The sequence below is a fragment of the Hemicordylus capensis genome, chromosome 1 (genome assembly GCF_027244095.1).
Source record: "Hemicordylus capensis ecotype Gifberg chromosome 1, rHemCap1.1.pri, whole genome shotgun sequence".
Taxonomy (NCBI): domain Eukaryota; kingdom Metazoa; phylum Chordata; class Lepidosauria; order Squamata; family Cordylidae; genus Hemicordylus; species Hemicordylus capensis.
In genome coordinates this window covers 60006627-60017531 of record NC_069657.1, presented here as the reverse complement: position 1 = coordinate 60017531, position 10905 = coordinate 60006627, and the positions used below count along the sequence as shown (strand labels likewise).

At 44.9% G+C, this 10905-nt stretch overlaps 1 long non-coding RNA gene across 1 annotated transcript in view; it reads right to left on the bottom strand.

Annotated features, from left to right (window-relative positions):
- Positions 1-3367: 3367 nt before the first annotated feature.
- Positions 3368-10905, bottom strand: part of LOC128342883 (uncharacterized) — a 65436-nt gene continuing 57898 nt past the window's right edge. The window contains exon 3 of the long non-coding RNA XR_008315232.1: positions 3368-3963. This is a non-coding gene — a long non-coding RNA (uncharacterized LOC128342883). The remainder of the gene's footprint in view (positions 3964-10905) is intronic.

Here is a 10905-nt window from a genome sequence, read left to right as displayed (position 1 = left end):
GCTGCCAGTCTGTGTAGACAATACTGAGCTAGATGGTCTGACTTGGTATAAAGCAGCTTCTTATGTTCGTTTATAAAAATTTGGGGAAATTTTGTTCAGTCACTATGCCTTTATTGTTTTCACTTTATTTTTAGGTGTGTATTCCATTTTAATTTTTTTTTTCATTTGGATATTATGCCTCAGATATGTTTAAAAAAAATACTTGGGACACACTGACACACACATTCACCAATGGGTATATCAAAATCATAGATGCCTTCAAAACATATAGAAACCTGAAAGGTCTCCATACTTACTAAAAGTGTCTGACAATTACCTATCTCGCTTCAAATTCTCAATACGAAAGGCTGCTTCATATCCTATATAAGCATAATGGCAAGCTATCCCAAACTGATCCCACATACTTCTCCAAATATCTTTAAAAGCCAGAATCTCATGAGACTGGCCAACCACAGAGATACTACGTGCACTAGTGTCGTCGGCCTAGAAGGGAGGAAGATGCTGATGTGGATAGTTCATAGAAAGTGACTTCCATGCCAGTCATGAATCAGCCTAAAGTCTACAACGATACTGGAAAATACTCCAGTGGACCAAGGCAGAGATGGAATAAAATGGTAGACTGTGGGCGATACATGCAACCACCTCAATCTCCAACTAGAAAAAGGGGATAGCAGTGGTGACCAGGAATGTCAGTCTGAAAATGGGGCACAATACACTTGGGTGAGTCTCTCCCTTCATGTGTTTTAACAATTAATCTCAGAAAGGGGGAAGTCCCATATCTTTAAACTTTTGGAGAGACAACAAACAGGTAGAGGCAGCTGCTTTCTTGAAGAGGGGGGAAATCATAGAACTATACCAGCATATAGTCCTGGTAGCTTCTTCTAATCATGGCATAATAATGAAGATGCTTGCAGACGGACCACTTTTATCATCTGTTCTAGTGTCTTCCCTGGTATCAAACAGAGGTGTGAGAGCCAGCTTGTGCATGGAGGCCAGAGAAGGCCCCAACTGGGCCTGCGGTGGCCCTGGATACTCTAGAAGAGCCACTGCCACCCCGCTACTATTTGTAGGTAGTACAGACTCCCCTCCAATCCCCACTAGGCATAGGGAAGCCCCACAGCCCCTTTAATAGTAAAGGGGAATCCTCACCAGATTGCCCTTTACCAATATACCCACGAACCAGTTTGAACCAGTCCAGAGGTTGAACCAGACCAGGTCACGGAACTGAACCAGGCCAGGTCACTTCAAATCCGGTTTGGATTCAAACCAAGCCGGCAAAACCAGTTTTGTGCACACCCCTAGAATCAAAGTCAGACTGACTGCTCTATAATTTTCTGGATCTTCCTCTTCACCCTTTTTTGTTATTGAGACAACATTAGCTTGTCTCCAGTCTCATGGCACTCTACTCATTCTGCAGGATTTTTCAAAGTCAATGGCAAAGGTTCTGTCATCAACTTTGAACATTCTTGAAGAACAGTACAGCAAGTTCTATTAATACCCTAGGATGCAATTCATCCAGCTCTGAAAACTTGGCATCATTTTACATTGATATTTCTGGACCAGTTCTTTATCAGTCCCAAACAGCTGTTTTTATCAGTCCCCTCACAATTTATGTTACTTTTGTGATATTCCACAGAGGTTCTCCTTTTGGGAGAAGACCATGGCATACTTGAAGCTGAGCAGTTCTGCCTTCTCTCTATCACCTGCCTTCTCTCTATCAACATTTTACCATCCTTACTGGGCAGCAGAACTATCATTTCCTTCCTCATTCTTTGAATATACCCCAATAAGCCTTTTCTGCTGCTTAGCATTCCTCACCATTCTCAGCAAATTCTGAGCTTTAGCATTATGACACTGGCCAACATCCTCACTAATAGTGTGGAGTGCTCCATGAATAGCACCTCTACAGCATTTAGTAATCCAGAGTACCGCTGCATGGATGGGGGGAAGATTGTTAATCTCTTCTTTCCCTGGAAGCACTCTTTAACACCCCTAATGTCCCTGAGAGTTGTGCAGCCCTTGGGGACATATTTAGGGGTGTTAAAGAGCACTTTCTGGGACTATGGGTTACTAAGTGCTGCAGAAATGTTTTGTAACTCTGCATCTTTAGTGAGGATGTTGCCACTCTCTCTCTACAAGTCTGGGCTGCTTGTCTGTATTTGTCCCAAGCGGACTGCCCTTGCTTTCATTTCTTATACAAATTATTTCTAAGTTTCAGGTAATCACTTAACTTTTTAGTAGTCACAGTGGCTTTTTTGGATGTTCCCCCCCTTTTTTTACTTTGAATTGTTCACGACTATGTTTTAGTAATTGCTTCCCCCCCCCTTAGGAATCCCTACCCATCTTGAGCTCCTTTCCATCTAGCCATGAAATCCTAACTAGCGTTCCTCTAAGCTTATATAAATCAGTTTTCTTAAAATATGTATCTGATTATGCAGATTTAGCTTTCCATAAGATCAGGAATACCAGTTTACATGCTCACTTTGCCGCAGAGTCCCCATTTCTTCAACCTCACTAAACTACTTTCCCTGTTGGTTAGGATGAAGTCAAGGATAACTGATCCTCTTTTTTCCCAAGGAAAATGATTCCCCTGTTCCAAGGGGCATCATAATCTAAAAAGATACACCAGGCAATCATCAGCCACAGTCAAGGATGCTATGTTGGTTTGAACAGGGACAGTTGCTCTTCCCCTATGGCACCACTTTAAAAGGTGCCTCTTTGTCCAGGTAGCAGGGGTCATCATAGCCAAAAGTCACAAAACATCTACATGAGAAACCTGATTTCCCCAAATAACATGTTGAGCTTAATGTCCACAGACTCTGTTGAAGATGAAACTGAATGACAATCATCATTCCGTCTGGTCTTCTGTGAATTCTGCAGACACTGAGATCTAATTGTATCAAGAGAGGAAGAACCCACCCCAAAAATTAAGAATGAAGAGAGGCTCACAGCATTCAGTTAAAAGTATGATATATGAATTTCTCAAAAGAACCGCCAAATTCTATCCTTAGTTATTCTTCAACAGGTTGGAGATGTAGAGTGAAGGAAGAAGAATCTCTGTTTTCTCCGAGCAGCCTGATACTTTTCAAATTATCCAGAACACTGGACGGAATAAAACACAACTTGTACCTTAGCTCCATCATGTCAATTATTTCAGTTTCATCCATTTCTGTGGTCTACCTCTGAGGCATAACAGTGAGATGGATGTAACTGAAATAATAAACATGGTGCTGAAGTATGTGTAAAATTTTATTCTGACCAGTGTCCTCAACAATTGGAAAGAGATCAGACTACTCCAAATTTTTAAGAAGTGATTTAAAAAGAAATAAAAGTAGCTTTAAAAAATATCTACAGCTTAGACCCGCACTTTTACTGAATACTTCATTGTAGATTCAACAATTGCTAAAATAAAGCAGTGCCTTCCAATGCGTATTCAATAATTTTGTATCTGACAGCAAAGCTTAAAACTGTAGCAAACCGAGTTCTTTTTTTCTTTCAGAAACATAATGTACATTTCCAAAGTCTCCTACAAATCTTGGTGGTCATATTCAGTCCCTCTTGAGGTTTTCTTCTGGGTTTGCTTTGTCTTCTTAGCCTCGCTTTGTTTCTGGACAACCACTCAAAATAGGCCTATCCATCCCCAGCACAACATCCTTCCAGTGGCTGTTGCTGGTATCTGCCTTATGTGTCTTGTGTGTCTTAGATTGTGAGCCCTTTGTGGACAGGGGACAGAGGACCATCTTATTTATGTATTATTTATTACTATAAGAGCAGTATATAAATATCTGTTGTTGTCGTCGTCATCGTTGTAGTTCAGTAGGAGTGATTTGTTTGCTTCATTCAGCCATTTTGTCTCAATATTTCATTCCGTAAAATCCCATGACAACATAAAAATTTGTGAAGTTCTCCAAATCAGATCCTCATCACAGGAAGCCAAATGCTCAGAGAAGGGGAGTTGGATTGCTGAAAACAAGAAAGCATAGGTATTTCATAAACACTTTCCATTCTGCTGTGGTCCAAGCCACTTTTCCATCAGCAGTGATGCTGAACCATAAAATCTATGCCCATTGAGCTTACCGCACTGCCTGTACTAGTGCTGTATTTTAAAATGACATTGGAGCTCCAGAGGGTAGGGATGGGAAAGAGTGGATGTGACTCTGACATATTCATTCAGATAGCTCCACGGTTCCACATCACAGAAACCTACCTGTGGAAATTACATCTTCAGAAACAAGATGAAGAGTTAGCCTTGTGGTAGTGAGCATGACTTGCCCCCTTTGCTAAGCAGAGTCCACCTTGGTTTACATTATGGATGGGTGATTACATGTGAGTGCTGTAAGATATTCCCCTTAGGAGATGGGGCCATAGCTCAGCGGAAGAGCATCTGCATGCTTGCATGCAGAAGGTCCCAGTCTCCCTCCCAGGCATCTCCAGGTAGGGCTGGGAGACAATCCTGCCTGAAACCTTACAGAACTGCTTCCAGTCAATGTAGACAATACTAAGCTCGATGGACCAATGGTCTGACACCATATATGGCAGCTTCCTACGTGCCTAACAGACGAGGCAGGACAGCAGTGTTGCACGCCTAGGACTGTTGTTGCAATCCGGAACATTCCCTGGCACACCTCTTTGCAAGTATATCTGTGAGAGACTACTCATGTCTTCTCCCCTTTTGACTCCATAGAGGTCACAGCCTCAGACTTGGCCCAGTCCTTGAGCCCAGTCCTTGGGCACCCTGAGACTCACCCATGCAACAAGGAGAATTCTACTGTTGCTCTGTTGTCCCAACATGTACCTTGTGGGGGGAAACCATCACTCAGTGGTGTAACACATGCTTTGCAGGTTTAAGATATCAGGTGCTGGGAAAGCCCTTTGCCTGAGATCCTGGAATGCTGCTGTCAGTCGGAAGAGACTGTGCTGAGCTAGATGGCTCAAACAGCCTGGACAGTCGGCAGTAGTTCCATGTAGTATGCTTATGGGCAAAGGGGCCTTCTTAAGCCCTGCTTGCATCTTCTTGATCTCTATTGGTGAGGCTGTCCACAGAGATGACTGCCCTGTGTTTCCCAGCCTTGGATAAGCTTACATGCAGATGGTTGGAGATATCAGAATAGCTGATAGCCACCATCTCTGTATTTATTATTGTTGTTGTTGTTCCATCCATGTACATGGTATTTGGAATGCCCCTCTCCCAGTGGCACAATTCCCTATAATATTACTTAGAGTTCTTCTAGGCAGCATTTTGCATGGGCAATGACAAAGCATCTAGTGTCCGTATCATTGCCATATGAACCTTCATCCTGAAGCCATCGCTGAAAATCACAATTTGAGTTGTGTGTAGCCTGCATGACAGGAATTCCACCTATAAGCCTCTTTTTAAAAAAAAATAAAAATTTTTTTTTAAACAAATCTAAATATAATGTGTCTGATTCTGCAAGATTACCACTTCAATTCCTTCATGCATTAGGGTGCAATGTTGGGAGCTCAGGGAGGCCAATGCATCCTTATTGAGACTTGTCTGCAAATCAAGGCAGATCCTCTTTAGCGAAACTCCTTGGAGAAGCTAGTGGTGCATTTAATGAGCAGCCTCCCTTAGGCACAGTTGCCCAGGCTGGCACAAGCACTGCAACATGCCGGCAGGGATGAATCAAGCCCATAATGTATTTTCAAGCATCCTGTAATCTTACTTTGTGTGGCTCTGAAGTGGAACAGGCTTGTTTTCTACAGGAAATGATGCGAAACAGGCTGAGAACAAGGAGCAAGATCATGATGCTCACTTATCTGAAGCAACAAAGCACAACCAATAGATTCCGGCTCTTTCGCAAGGTACCCGGCCTATTAATGACCAACACAAAAACTCACTTAGAGAATTGCTGCCGCCACTCTCTTGCCATCTGACAGAACGGTCTATTCAAGGGCAGTCAGTGGGAAAATATGGGCTGTCTTTGAGAAAGTGGTGCAAGATAAGAAGCTGGAGAGGTTGACAATGTTCAAGGTTGCCATTTAGCATGAAATAAACATGTGTTTGAAGACTTGGATGCATCGTTTCCTGGTGCATTGTTAGTGTAAATTGTTTATCATGCATCAGGCTACATAAAAGCTACACATCTCACTAGCACCTATTGAATCGCAGATGTTTCGGAAACAAATCCATATGCAGTGGGTGTAGAAACTCCCTAACTAGATTTAAAAACACAAAACAAAACAAAAAAACCCTATTCGTATCCAAGCTAGGATTTGTAGATTTAAATTATTGTTGATGTTGATAATGATGATGATATCATCATCATCATCATCATCATCATCATCATCATCATCATCCTTATCTTTCTTTGCCTTTTATTATTTTAACAAGTAAGCCTTACTAACTTGGCAAAGAGGCACCTTTTAACGTGGTGATTCTCTTTATTTAGCAGGGGGAGAATAACTGGCCCTATCCACCCCCAGCACAGTAACTCCAGTGACTGTTGCTGGTGTCTATCTTGTGTTTCTTTTGAGATTGTGAGCCCTTTGGGGACAGGGATCCATCTTATTTATTTATTATTTCTCTGTGTAAACCGCCCTGAGCCATTTTTGGAAAGGTGGTATAGAAATCAAATATATGTATTATTATTATTAATAATAATAACAACAACAACAACAACAAAGCAGTTCTCACAATCAGAGGAGGGGGAATGACTGTTTGCAGAGGAGCAGGTGGGACCAGAGATCCCTGTGCCTCACAAAACAATGGATTATTCATGCCAAAATAATGAACAATGGTGAGAGGTTGCCAAAGAGCATGTGGCTGGAGACCTATGGAGCTATTTTTCTCTGTGGGCACCTTCTGTGGCTTATTTGTCCTCTAGTTGTGGCACATGCCCGTGGAGATTGCATACATCAATTTTGAAGGGGATCAACTTCTGGATTGTTGGTTCTGCCTTGGGTCATGGGGTCGGTCTTTTCATTCCAATGATTAAATGAATAGTGTCAGTCAAGCCTCTGTCTGCAGAATAACCTCTGTGGCTTGAAATCACTTCTGTGATGTGCAGTAATAATCTTTCAATCAAAATCCAGCAGTTTAACTTTCATTCCCCAGTTTTTAAGGTGTTGCTTTGCTGAGATAAGGGAATATGTGCAGCTATGTTTCAAGTGAGGTTTCCTACTCTTAACAATAAGCAGCAACACCTCCAGAAGATACAGGACATAGGCAATACTGGGGTAGCAGTATTGAGCAATGTAGAGTGTTAGGTGAAATCACTACATATTAGTCTGAAAAATACCATTACCAGATCTATGCAAATAGGCCTGGTGTAGCAAAGGAGAAAGAGAAGGAAGGCTGGCCTGCTTCTCCTGGACATGCAACACAACCAGATACCACCCATGAGTGTGTTTCTGTGCATAACCACAGGTCAATGGAAGGGGCTGAGCAAATATGAAATTCAGCATCTAGTCCCACCTCAGTGGTCAGCCTTTGGAGTAGCTCAGAAGAAGATGCAGGAGAGGAGTTGTGTTGCTGGTAGCCACATGGCAGGCCAGGGCCTTGGGAGTTGAGTAGGTCAAATAGAGCACTTGTCAGTAGCTACCAGAGGTGTAACTACAGGGGGGGCAGGGGGGGCACGTGCCCCGGGCGCCATCTTTTCTGGTCACGTGGGGGGCGCCGCCATGACAATTTTTTAAAAAAATTTTGTTAATACAAATGTTTCCTGCTCAGTGCAGCAGCGCTGCAGCAGTCAAGGGAGCACGTCAGCACCCCCTCCCCCACGAGCGGTCCCTTCCGCGCTGCCCGGGCCCCCCCCATTGCTTTGCTGGCGCCTGGCGGCCAGTCAGTGGCCTGGCATGGCGGCGGTGGCGGGCACTTGTGAGGAAAAACCTAAGTATAATGTAGTATGTTGGGGGGGCGCGGGGGGCGCCATTTCAGTGCTTGCCCCGGGCGCCGTTTTCCCTAGTTACGCCTCTGGTAGCTACCTAAAGGCCCTGACTTTTGGCCAGGAAGCCAAAGGGTGGGGGACATTACCAAGAGTGCAAGGGAGAACACAGAGAAGAGAAGCAATAATTTGAGGAAATGACAGCACACATTCACACATTTGTGCGCACATTTCTGGGGGCAAACACCACCAACCCCTGCAGTAGAGCTGCAGATGAGCCAGGAGCCAACTGGCCAGGAACAGCCATGGCTCCTACTAATACTACAGGCAAAAGTGGGGCAAGAGAAAGAAAACAAAGTGACTACCCCGAAACACCAGTCCCTTTCCATCCTGGCCACTGGGCCCAACAGATTCACCCTGTAACCAGCTGAGTCAGAGACCTTGGATGTGGCAGTAGCTGCCATGAAAGATGGGCCCAGTTGGAGGGGGATAGTCTCCAGTTTTCCCGTATGGGAGTATAACACGACCAGTAGGAGTCCTGCCATATGGTAAGATATCCACACTGCTGAGGGACCACCTTCTCCTTACTTCAAAGAAAAGTATATGGACGGGCAAGTATGTAGACTTTTCCTGAAGCCAGAGATCAAGGAGAAGGGAGAGCATCATGAGCCCAAGAGATTTAGTTAGAAGCCAGTGGAAAGGAACTGGGGAAACTGGCTGGCAGGCTACATCGTTTATGCTGGGTGGCACTGCAGGCCCTACCCCTGTGGGTACTAATGAGAATTAAATGCCTGGATATAATCTTATGGGCATCCATGAAGTATGTGAGCACTGTCTGGTTGCTCTATGATGATATGTTCAGATGCAAGCTTCCATTAAGGATTGGCATCAACAGGGACTGTGACTTTTTCCTGTCAGGTCCATCTTGGGGAATTATACTGAAAATGAATGTATACTGGCCTGCTCTCAGGGAATTTCTACTCAAGGCAGATGGGTGGGGCAGGTTTTCCAAATCCTTCTGCTCTGCTGGGATTTTGTGCAGGGGTGCTGCAACAGATGACATTGCAAGTTGAAACACATGCTCGATGTGCTACATGAACAATTCATTATTCAGGTGCAATACAGGTGCAATACAGGTGCAAGAGCACCTAAGTGGGATCAAACCAGAGACAGGACAGGTAGAGGCAGCATTCAGCTTGCATAAGGTAGCAGCATGGTTAAGCTGGTCACACTGGAAGAATTATTGGCCTATTACCCCAACAAAACAGATGTGCAATATCTATTGGAGGACTTCCAGTTTTCCATACCAGTTTTCCATACCAGACTGCTAGAGTCCTTAGAAGAGCTCAGAATTTGAAGTCCATACAGCTATTAAAATATGTGGTATGTCAGCAGTTCATTAAAGATATCAGTGGGAAGAGAGCTGGTCTTGTGGTAGCAAGCATGAATTGTCCCCTTTGCTAAGCAGCAGGGGCGTAGCTAGGGGGGAGAGGTCCCATGTTCATCCCTCTCTCTGGCGGCCCCCCCAGAGTGAGGGAGACAATGAAGAAGACAGGGAGGGATGGAGCTGGAGGGCCCTCAGGAGCTGGGGGCCCATGTTCTTTGAACACTTTCGCTCAATTATAGCTACGCCCCTGCTAAGCAGGGTCTGCCCTGCTTGCATTTGAATGGGAGGCTACACGTGTGAGCACTGTAAGATACTCCCATTAGGGTATGGAGTTACTCTGGGAAGAGGATCTAGGTTCCAAGTTCCCTCCCTTGCATCTCCAAGATAGAGCTAAGAGAGATTCCCACCTGCAAGCTTGAAGAAGCCGCTGCTAGTCTGTGTAGACAATACTGAGCTAGATAGACCAATGGTCTGACTCAGAATATGGCAGCCACCTATGTTCCTAATGAGTAGTGGCTCAGTCAAAAACCTCCCTGTTACCTTCATACAGGTCTCTCCTAAGAAGACGGCAAAAGATTTCAGGCTCATCCACCACTTGTCTCATGTGGTGAATTTGTCAATTACTTCCTTCTGAACCACTTGGGCTCACTGAAGTATGTATATTTTGATAAAACAGTGCAGATGTTCCAGCAGTGTTGCAAGGATGCATTACTGAGGAACTGTGGCATCAAAACTGCCTTCTGCCTCTTGCCCATTCACCTGTTGGACTGACCTCTTTGGTTTCTGATCTGAGGGCTTTTCCTGAGTAAACAAGGCCCTCGCTATAGAGAGTTCAACCTCATGCTTGCCATTTGAGTGCTTCAGCTCTGTGCTGGAGTGGACAATTAGGAGGCAGACGAGGATGATATCACAGTGCACTACCCAGACAATTTCATTTTTTTCTTGCTCCAAGGAGACTGTCTTATGTTAATACCTCATGACCAGATCTTCCTTATTACCTGAGGAGTTGGGTGTCCACTGAGCAACTGGAGCAACAGAGGGACTGGTAGTTATGCTTATTTTTCTGGGTGTTGAAGTAAACATGGTGGATCCACTGTGTAAGTTATCAGAGAATATGTTGCAGGCTTTGGAAACCAGGGAATGGTCTTCCTGGCACATACCAGGACAAGGTGGCACCACCCACGGGTGCACTTCTATGCATAACTGTGGGCCAACAAGAGGAAGTACTGGGCAAGACTGAAGGCCAGCATCTTCTCTCACCTCAGCATACAGCCCTTGGAGCAGTTTCCTCCCAGCCACCAATAAAGTATTGGTGGCTGTACTGGTCACCACTATGGTGCCTAATAGGGGTGTGCACGGAACTGGCTGGCCCGGTTCAGTTTGAGTCCAGACTGGACTCGAACCAGACCGGCCAAGTTCGGTCTGGTCTGGCCCCCATCGAACCGCTCCCCCCCGCCACCGTCCGGTCCAGTCCGGAGGGGGCATGAATTTTTTAAAAACCCTTTTTAAAAAAGATTTAAAATACCTGTAGCCCCTTCAGGGGGCTTCCTGTAGGCTGTGCGGAGGGGAGTCCACGAAGGTTCCCCCTCCCCCCGCCAGCCTCTCAAATCACCGCTGCGGCCGGGTAAATGCTGTATTTTCAGCCCTTTGGGGCCTCCGTAAACATACGTGACG